An 11,807-nucleotide genomic window follows, 5' to 3' on the forward strand; every position below is an offset into this window, starting at 1 on the left:
CTGAGCGTTGTCAACTGTTAGGCCTCGAGTCTCTTGAATATCGGCGATATTTGCATCAAGCCACATTCACATTCACATGGAGATAATGCTCCCCTGAAATCTAAGATACGCCGATTCAACACGCATTCACGCACGCATCACATGTTTGACTTTAATATGCCTCTTTCCACGTTTAAAACTCTGTTACGCATCCGTTTTACTACGAACTAATTATCTGTACATGACACATGTTTTAATTTATAGGTCTTGTAAAACTGTAACCCTCCTGCTTTGTTAAGCCGTAAACGGTGGACAATAATAATAATAATTTTCCACATTGTATTGACTCCATATCAAGCACTTTGGATGCGCAATTCGTAAGAAGACAGCAAGGTGTGACTCAGAAAACAACAAACAATTGCAAGTTCTCTTCTTTTTAAACTTTTTCTTTGGCTCTGAAAGGTGTGGCTCTTACATTTATTGTTTTCTTGACTTAAATTACCCATATTTTTATAGTTAACCTGACATACAGGATGACGGGGTGACACTGAATGTGTTAATTAGTGTATAAGAATCCGTTTATCCTTAAGATTTTAAACCTTCACAATATTATGTAATAATTATTCTAAAAATGATTTCAAAATGACTGTATTGCTTAAAGATGTTTGTTAGTTAGTTTAGCTTGCATGTTATTTTCAGAGCCCAAACGACTGAATATTTATGAGAAATTTGATACCACTCGTATATTTTTCGCATTTCCACATTATGCAATTTGTGTTTACGTTATTAAGGAACTTGCAATAGCAAATCGCAGCAACATCCTTGTACGCAGAATTTCAAACCATAATTTAGATAATAAGGAACTAGATACTAAGAAAGGGCATGTTATCATCATTGTTTTGTTAGCCTGCTCGTTAGCGGTCAACAAAAGATCTCCAGAGAACTCGATCCCTGGCCGCAGCTTCCCATCCATGTAGGCACCCGATCTCCGACAGGTCCCGATCCCTTCACCTGATCCAGCCAACGAACCCGCAGACGAATACCTTCTTGGCGGGGCATGAGTCCGGCATCCTCATATCATGTCCCAACCATCGTATCCTGCTGGTCTTTGCCACCGTCAAAATGTCCGGTTCTCCGTATAGCTCAGAAAGCTCGTGGTTCATCCTTCTCCTCCACACTCCATGCTCGAACACACCGCCAAAGATGGTCCGGAGGATGCGACGCTCAAACACGCCAGGAGCGTTTGCATCCTCCGCTCGGATGGTCCAAGGCTCGTGGCCATGTAGGACCACCGGGCGAATCAGTGTGCAATATATCTCACATTTCGTGCGGTCTCGAAGTCTTCTGGATCTCAACAGATGGTGAAGGCCGTAGTAGGCACGATTCACCTGAACAATGCGTCTCCGGATTTCGCTGCTAACATCGCTGTCCGAAGTTACGACAGTTCCAAGATAGCAGAACTCCACTACCATCTCGAGGTTGTCGCCATCGACTAACACGTTGCTTCCCACTCGGACTCTATCACGATCGGAGCATCCGGCAAACAGGTATTTTGTATCGCATTGATGTTCAATCCAATCCAATTGGCCTCGCGTTTCAGTCTGGTTTTCGCCACTGCAGTTGTCCATCCGATTATGTCGATGTCATCCGCGAAGCCAAGAAATTGAAGAAACCGGTAGGGAATCGTGCCACGGATATCGTTGTCTAGCTCCGCACTTTGTATGACACCTTCCAGGGCTATATTGAACCTTGCCTTACGCCCCTGTGAGATGCGAACGATTCCGACAGCATGTTCGATACTCTCACTCTGCACTGCACCCTTTTCGTGGTGGTCTTTAACAGCCAGATCAGCTTTCCAGGAAAGAGGAGCCGCTGCATTATGTTCCATAGCTCATTCCGATCTATGGTATCGTAGGCCGCCTTGAAGTCAATGAACAAATGCCGACGAAATCTGTAGCAAGGAGGGCAAGTCTCCAAAACAGGATCTGGGACAGGGTCTTATTGGCGGAATTAGGGGCTGAAAGAAAGGGTATATAAGACAGCTGAAAAGCTGAAGCTAAATTGCCATGCAACAGAAGTCTTGAAACGGGCAAGTTATTAAGAACATCATCAAAAATCACGGGCTAATGTGAAGGAGCTAAAAATTATACTCTGGAGAACCTATTTTTTATCATGGAGTAAATCTGGAAACATAGAACCACGTGGCCTGACACGGGGTCCATCCCTAGGGAACTGCCAGGTTTTTAGTGACTATACCTACATCAGCATTCACCGAACATTTCCAGGTTACCAGGAATGGCGAACTTCTTAGATGTCAGTGAAAAACACACAAAGAAATTTGTTCCTTAAAAAAAAAACTTTACTTAGAGTTCCAAGCGCTGTACCTTCTTGTCAATTTTCATGACTATACTAACTTGCTTGATTTAACAGGGTTCACCGTCTTAGTTTGGACTAGCTGCCCACTTTTTTGATTTGCGGCATACATCCTTACAAGCTGTCAATTCTCCCAACCAAAAATCCGATGCTTGAATTAAAAAATATACACAGTCAGTCAAAAACCAAATTCGGCAAGGTGATACCGAAGGTGGGAAGTTAAAAACCGAATGTGGCAAGTCAAAAAATGTGGGCAGCTAGTCCAAAACTAAGACGTCAAATCCTATAATGGATATAAATTATTTCGCCTTAATTTTAATTTTCCTCGTTATGTCTTTTCCCCAAGTAACTATTCATGGGTGTTCACTTGTCCTGGGAGGGCTCATAAACCAAGCCTGACCTATAAGCAGCGAATGCTACATTGAAATGTTAAAGCAATAAACTCCACTTTCCATGCAATTGCTAGCTATCCGGTTGGGTTTATTAAACAGCCTAGAGTGTCCCCGTCCCACACCACATCACCTTTAGCTAGGGACCGAATAATTGTGCACCCATTTCATTTGACATTTCACACTTCACCCGTCCCTTTTGCTTGTGCAGCAAACCTCTTTTTTGAATCCTGTTTTGTCCCATAATCCGACACGTCCTTGTTGACAGTTTGAGGCATGTATCGGATGCTAGTTTTTTCATTTTTTTGTGTCTTCTTTTTTAACATCTAAATCATACAGCTGACCTGCATGGGATCGTCCAATATGCCTTGCATCTTTTGACCTCCGGATATTCACCTTATTCAAACAGGTCCCAATCACCGCAGGTCCCTTGCAACCCTTTTTCAGGGGACGGGACTGGGACGCTGCCTCAGATATCAACCGTGTGTGGTTATCTTGTTACAAAACCGAGCAGCTTAATTGTGTAATAATGATACGTGTAATAAAACGGATGATAATGTTAAGCCCTATTTGTCCGATGTGTTTATTTAATTTGTTTACAGCTTGTTGGAGTGTCATAATAGGTTAAACTTTGTGTCAAACCAAACCACCTGCCACAAATCCTGGTGGTAGCAACGTTGGTTGTAGGACGATTTCAGCTTCTGCTTTCAGCTCCAGCCCTCCTTCCTCCCCCACACCTCCTCCCCATTATCTTCGGCCTCTCCCTCATCCAGCGTGGATCCAATCGAGCGTAGTTGTAGCGTAGGTCGGTTTTTAGCGGTCAGGCGGCATACAATTTGTCACACACGCTTCACACGGTGTCACACGGAAGTCATCCTTCGCATCGATACCGTATGCATTGAGTGCTGTGTGCACTGTAGATGTGCAGATCGGCAATCAAGGAACAGAGTAATGCAGCTCTGCGAGAGAGAAAGCGAGAAGGAGAGAAAATAAGCTACAAAAATACTGTTGTGGTAATGCTCAATCAATTATTGCTGGTTTTCAGAGTGTTGCTGGTGCTGCTCAGCCCGCTGGTTGATGGTGCAATGATGGTGAGCCTGATATGCCTTTCCTGTTTTTTTAAATCGCTTTATAGAACGTTCTAATGCGAGACGGATGCAATTGCAAAAGCGCATAGAATTGGTTTTGCAGCCGTTGCCAACCACTTGTCTAACGTTCACTTTTATGTTCGAATTTTGTTATTCGATGATTCAATAATAGGATTGTTCGCCTTTTTTTCACAAATGGTATGTTTACACCATTACATGGTCTTACATAAAAATGTGCCTATTTGCAAAATCAATTGTTAAACAATCGGGCCCAGAAAAAGTCCGGAATATGAATCCATCATATAAAAAAAAAGCTGAATTCATCCCATAGCCCAACCTGGGATGGCAATTTTCTATGCCTTTTGCGTCACTGACAGCACTGAATAATATGACGTTGGAAGACGGAATAAAACTGTCAGTGAGAATGATTGACTTAAATTAAAATTAAATAAAACGTATCCCCATGGGTGCAACAGCGACAATGGAAACAAGAGAAGAGAGAATGGCACGAACGAACGCTTTTTAGTCCGGAAAATCTGTGGCATCATGGTATGATTTGTTTTTTAGAAGGAATTTTCCAACCATTTTCCTTTTCTAGTTTACAGTGCCAGTATGGGAAATGCTAGGAAGTTGAAGTTGGTGCCTACTTGCGAACATTTGAGTAAGGACCAAACCGAGAACTACGAGAAATTCTCCGAAGAACCGAGCAATGATAAATGGCAACGCAACGTGAGGCACTGCTTCGTGGTGCTTCGTGTATGAGCACGTCTGCTGTGACGGTGTGACTTATACGAGGATCGCCTTGTGGGCCAAACCACCCACCCATGACTGACTGGCACGATGAGGAATGACTCCAACTGGCACAAAGATCCAGGGACGGTCTGACGGGTTTGGTCTCGTCGGGTGATTTTTCTTTCGCCGCCATTCCTTCATTGCTTTACGTTCGTTCCCAGCAAAATGGCGAACAAAGACGTAAACCTTCCCGTTCGTAAGTAGGCTCCGTGGCGGGGCGCCCTCGACGTCGGTGGATGGTGGACATTTTTCAATTCCATTCCACTTCTTCCGGTCTGAAAAACATCCATTGTTTATGAGAAATCAGTTTGATTTACGAAGGGTTGGTTGTGAGGTTATAAAGACAGGGGGATCGTTGAGACAAAGGAGGGGAAATGAGGAGGAGGAGGAGGATCGTGAAATGTGTCGCAAATGAGTGAACGTGAGTGAAGAAAAATTATGACAATGCCTGCTTTCTCCAACGTTTCGTAGGAGATCCAGCACGGTGGGTGGACAGATTAATCTTGCTTGATTGCCGTTGGACGGTGGGAATGAGCGGTGAGGTTAGTTTCGTGATGACCGCATTTCAGCTCATAGTTACAATGTAATTATACTGTAACGAAGCTCTTTGCTGCCAGGCGAAACCATAAATAGTGTGACGCAGCGTTACTTGGAGCCGTTGCTATCGCTGAGATGCTTTATAATCCCATTTAAATGAATGCTATTTGTCACAAGCGATGGTATAGAACCGATCAAAACAAAGGTCGTACATTTTGAAATTAATGAATATAAAAGAAGCGATATAGGAAATAAAACTATAAATGATAAATATCGATTACTTTGCAATTATTTTAGGGTTTGGTTTAATTCAAGGCTTAAATGGCATAAGTACATAAGATATTTAATGCTAAAATGCATCAGAAGAATCAAATTTTAAAGAACGATTACTTGAACTGGAACCAACACTGGTTTCTTGCGAGGAACACATCCAATAGATGTGCCACATTTGAACAAAATCACGTGCCGATTCGTTTTGTAATATGAAAATATGGCGATCGACCTGCATCAGGTTTCCATCCTGCATCAGGGCGACATTTCGCAACATCGCAACACTTTTGACACTTCTACTTGTCAGTACCAGACCGTCAGACGAGTACTTCATCCTCACAATATCATCCTCACAGTGTTGTTGAAGCGCTCAAGACAATAAAGTCTGTTAAAAACCTTGACTATTTGGCCTCGAAACTGCCAATGCACCCTCATATGGATTCCCTTTCACGCTGGTATCACTGGTGCTAGATGGTATGGCAAAAAGGCGTTTCTGAAGATGACTTATACATTACAACTGAGCGAAACACAGGAGGCAGTAGAAACATCTCAAAACATCGTACGTACAGATTCCGCAAATAATGAAATCTACAATCGAATAATGCGATCCATGCTCAAACTGACTCAAACTTACCCATTCACATTCATGTTCGTAGCATCCACATAAAATGTATGACATCAATAACTTTAGTATGTCATTCTCTGACTAGTAATCTAAAGATCCTTGGACCAAAATGAGTAATAAGCTAAAGTAGATGAGCTGAGCCGGAACTACGTGGGGGTAATGAACGCATAGGTGATCGCAAATTTGAAGTCACTGGTCAAAAGTCAGTACCGAAAACAGAATAGAGACGGAGTTGTGCGCTAGGATGCTGGCGGCCAACCGGTTATTCTACAGCCTGAGGAAACATCTCACCTCAAAAAATCTGTCGCGACGGTCGAAGCTGGCACTGTATCGTACTTTTATAGTCCCAGTACTCACATACGCCTCTGAGACATGGACCCTGTCCAAAACACACGAAGCCCTCTGAGCCGCGTTCGAGAGGAAGATGCTCAGAAGGATCGTTGGCCCCTCAGCCTTCAGAAAGACGGAGGAGGTGTGGTAGGCCCAGATTGAAGTTTGAGGATGGCGTGGAATCATCCGCCATCGCGCTCATCGCTCATTGATCTGCATCTTGGGTTAACGACCTCGGAGGTAATGCCGGTCATCGAACTGCCATGTAAAGATCTGCGCCGTTGTCGGCTTTGCTACCGGACCGCACCTCCATAGCCATGATCTGCAATAAAATTGCAACTTCGACATGTTTTGGCTTACCTGTCCCCCCTGACTCGACTGCAAAAGCTGGATAGTATGCTGTGTTTGATGTGAAGGTCCATATGCCTTTCCGATAGTCTCTTCTACAGGATCATCTGCCTTTTTTTTGCTTTAGTTCTCAAACCTTCGAAGGTCTCAGGTTACTATTCAGACATATTTGACTTAAATTTTATTATAGCTCATGATGAACATGACGTTAGGTCATGACTTATTGAAGCTGTAATGAAACTGACCGTAGAAATACGACCGTAGATAGAAATGTAGAGATAGTCAGTACTGTGTACAAAGGGACGGTTAATTTGTTCTGTCAGTTCAGAATACGTCGTGATGTTGAAACCAATAGATGAGAAATCATACAAAACACTTGTAGATGTTTAACGACCTCGGAGGTAAGGCCGACTATTGAACGGCATACTTGCTAGACTTGCTGATATCGTGAAGTTGGAAAGTCAGTCCTCACTTCGTGGGAAAGGTCCTGATAAGATTTGTACCCCAGCCCTGCCATGTCAAAAACGGCGTTGCTTTTATAAACTTATTGATAATGAATATGAAAATAAGACAACTAAATAAATACATGAATGATAAACATTGTTGGAATTAGAATAATTATTTTCGAACATAAATTTGAATTGCATAAAACAAAGCGTTAGGAAACTAAGATTAGGTTATAAACTACTCGACGTTAGAAACTGCTCGATCTACACGAATTATGACCTGCATGAAATATTATATACAAAAAAAGGACAAACGAATATACAGTTGCAAACCGACCAGCGATAAAGGTGTACACTTTCCTATTCAAATTTCCTCCAAATATCACAGCCAGCCCCTTTTCGTGAATATATTTCACATTTTTGGTCCTTCGAACCGGATCGTGATATACGGAGAAGAAATAAGTTTCATTCTGCATCAAGAGTGGAATTCGGTATTCGTCGTCAAGTGTGCAAGTCATTCCGTGACAATTCCCGCCATCGCATATCGCCCCGCATCAAGGGCAACGGTCGGTTACACGCCATCATTGTGAATTTCGCGCCATCGCTTTGTTCGTTATTTTCGTGTGATATCGCAGTATTTTCTTTGTGCAATGGATAAGAAAATTAAAGCAGTGCAACTGAAAAAGAGGATCGCCCTGGAGAACATAAAATCGCTGGAACGGTTCCAGGCGAAATATTCGAGTGATGATGCCAAGCAGATTCCGGAGGTGTTAGAAGATCTGGCGAAACATAAGGAAGAGTTTTTCACCGCAGTTTCGAAACTGGAAGAGCTTGAAGATAAAGACGAAGCGGTCGAAGCCAGCATAATGGAACGGATCGACATTGAAGAACGCTGTCGCAAGCTAAAATCATTTCTACGGGAAAGACAGCCAAAGGAAGAAGGTTCGCTCAACGATACAACGGGCTTGGCTTCCTCAACGCTTGCATTCGGTCGACCCCACGCGCCAAATTTACGTTTGCCCAAAATCGAACTTCCAACATTTGACGGAGATCACACAAAATGGCTTTCTTTCCGAGATCGCTTCATCGCAATGATCGACGCTTCAGCCGAGCTTCCATCTATCGCGAAGCTACAATACTTACTGTCATCGTTGAAGGGGGACGCGGCGGTACCCTTCGAGCATACACCTTTAACGGCGGACAACTATTCGGTTACCTGGGCGGCGCTTCTTAAACGGTACGACAATTCTCGTCTTTTGATTCGCGAATACTATCGCAAATTGCACTACCTTCCGGGAGTGCAATTGGTGTGCGTTGACAAGCTCACGCACCTGGTGGATGAATTCACCCGCTTCGTCAACGGGTTGAAAAAGCTGAACGAACCGGTTGACTCGTGGGACACACCCCTCTCAAACATGCTGCTGATGAAGTTGGATCGAGAGACATTGTTGGCTTGGGAGAAACATTCCGTGCACTTCACGACGGACAAATATAAGGATGTGATCGACTTCGTGCAAGATCGTATCCAAATCTTGAAATCGACCAACAACTTCGTGAAGGATCAAGCAGCTAGTGGTATCAAGGTGGCCGGTCTCATTCGTCAACCAGGGCAACGGAGATTCATCGCGAATGCAGCTACATCTCGCTCGGCTCCTGCTGCATCGACTGCGCACACCCAACAGCCAAAGTGTCCATTGGAGTGTTCCGAAGACCACACACTGCGCAACTGTCCAGTGTTCATCGCCAAGGAGGTCCAACAGCGACGGGACGTCGTCGCATCGAAGCGGCTGTGCTGGAACTGTTTGAGCAGCAATCATCAGGTTAGAGCGTGCAAGTCGGATTATTCGTGTCGCACGTGTCGTGAGCGTCATCACACACTTCTACATCATTCACCACCCTATGCTCCACCCGCAACGGTAACATTGTCAGCTCAGTCGAATGAAGACAATGTGTTTCTGGCGACGGCAAACATCCAGATCAAGGATGACTACGGGAACACCCATGAAGCAAGGGCGTTGTTGGATTCGGGATCCATGTCGAATTTCATCGCTGAGGAGTTCGCACGGAAACTGCTGACGAGTCGCAAAAGGGTCAACGTCGCTGTATCGGGCATCGGCAATGCAGTACAGCAGATCAAGGGTTCCATCGTCGCTACCGTTCAGTCCAAGACACAACCCTTCGCAACGGAGATGACTTTCTTGGTTCTGGACACGCCATCCGCAAACATCCCTACATCACCAACGGACGTCTCTTCATGGAAAATGCCGGACGTGGCATTGGCGGACAGCACCTTTAACAGTCCGGGGCAAATCGACATCGTCATCGGAGGCGATACGTTCTGGGAGCTCCACACCGGTCGCAAGTGCTCTATCGGTAGAGGCAAACCGTGGCTGGTCGAAACCCACTTTGGTTGGGTTGTCACCGGCAACACTCATCATTCGTCAGTCGGTCCGCGGCTGTGCCATCTATCTGCATACGACACCCCACTGGAGGAGACCATGCAGCGGTTCTGGGAGAGTGAAACCATAGCCGAGGATCCTGTGCTATCGGTTGAGGAGAATGCTTGCGAGAAGCATTTCGCAGCAACAACTGTTCGCAACTCAAGTGGAAGGTATGTCGTTAGTTTGCCATTTAACTCCAACCCTAATATCGTTTTAGGAGAGTCGAAGGAAATAGCCGATCGCAGACTGCGTTCTATCGAACGGCGGTTGAACACCAATGCTAAAATGAAAGAAGAGTATGTGAAATTTATGAAAGAATATGAGCATTTGGGGCATATGAAGCGGCTTACCAGTCCTGCAAACGATTCGGTAGAGCATTACTACCTCCCACATCACGCTGTCGTTAAAGAGTCAAGCACAACCACGAAGGTGCGTGTCGTGTTCGATGCATCCTGTAAGACTTCGAGTGGTTACTCATTGAACGATAAACTCTTAGTGGGACCAGTCGTTCAAGAAGATCTTTTATCGATTATCCTTCGGTTTCGTTCTCGTGCCATTGCTCTCACTGCAGACGTAGAGAAGATGTATCGGCAAATTTTACATAGCCCTCATGATCGTAACTATCTACGCATCCGGTACAGAGAACATCCTGCAGATCCTATATCGACCTTTGAGCTACAGACGGTTACGTACGGCACAGCCTCTGCTCCATTTTTGGCAACCAGGACCCTCAAACAGATTGCTCTTGACCACAAGGAAGAGTATCCTTTGGCAATGAACGCGGTCATGAACGATTTTTACGTAGATGATTTGCTAACGGGTACCGATGATTTGTCCGAAGCAATCGTTATACAAAGGCAAATCTCAGACATGCTAAATTCAGCTGGTTTCACGCTGAAGAAATGGGCATCGAACCGCTCCGAAGCATTGAAGAACGTTCCTTCAGAAGATGTGGCGGTACAACTCTCGCACGAGTGGAAGAGCTCGAAACAAGTATCCACACTAGGCATCGTTTGGGAACCGGCAACTGATACACTACGGTTTCGTATTGAGATACCACCTACAACACCCAGCATGACCAAAAGGTTAATTTTGTCATATATCGTCAAGATATTTGATCCCCTCGGGCTACTGGGCCCAACGATCATCATCGCAAAGATGTTCATGCAGCAACTATGGGCTCTCAAGATTCATGGAAAGGCATATGACTGGGACAGCGAGCTACCATCGCACTTACAGCATGAATGGTCGAAATTTCACTCTACATTATCTTCACTACGCAATTTGACAGTCCCACGGTACATATCGCAATGCACGGCAACAAGTCTGCAAATTCATATCTTTGCTGACGCATCACAACTAGCATATGGTGCTTGTTGCTACATTCGGGCTGAAAGCATGGAAGGAGTCACCGTGCAGCTGCTAACAGCCAAGTCAAAGGTCGTTGCGTTATCCAATTCACATTCCATAGCTCGATTGGAATTATGTGCAGCACGACTAGCCACACTTCTTTACGAGAAAGTCCAGCAATCACTGAAAATTTCTGCTACCACCATCTGTTGGACCGATTCCATGACTGTCCTTCACTGGCTGAATTCAGCACCAAATCGATGGAAGCCCTTCGTTGCAAACAGGGTTGCAAAAATTCAGCACACGGCTGGAATACAATGCTGGAAGCATGTTCCAGGCTCGGACAATCCAGCAGACGACATTTCGCGAGGTTTAACGCCGGAAAAGTTGCTAGTGTGTGAGCGCTGGTGGCACGGGCCACATTGGTTAGCACGCAACTCGGAAGAATGGCCACAGAACACACCATCACCAAGCGAAGATGAGAGCGCAGAAGAAGAAAAACTATCGTCACGGGTTGCAAGCACAGCATTAATCTGCGAATTTCGAAACAGTTTGTTCTCACGATTTTCGATCTACCACAAACTGCAAAGAGTTGTTGCACATTGTTTGCGCTTTATACAAAACGCAAAGCGCCGCGTAGGAAACAAGGTCCATGCTAAGGATATCCCACCGCTCACTGTAGACGAACTCAAGGCGGCAGAACTCAAGTTGTGTTATCTTTCGCAACAAGACACCTTTTCCGAGGAGATACAACACCTGCAGAAGGGCAAAGAGATTCCGAAGAACTCCACACTGAAATGGATTTCCCCTTTCATAGATACGCAAGGTATTCTGCGCAT

Source organism: Anopheles maculipalpis, chromosome 2RL (assembly GCF_943734695.1).
Source record: "Anopheles maculipalpis chromosome 2RL, idAnoMacuDA_375_x, whole genome shotgun sequence".
Taxonomy (NCBI): Eukaryota; Metazoa; Arthropoda; class Insecta; order Diptera; family Culicidae; genus Anopheles; species Anopheles maculipalpis.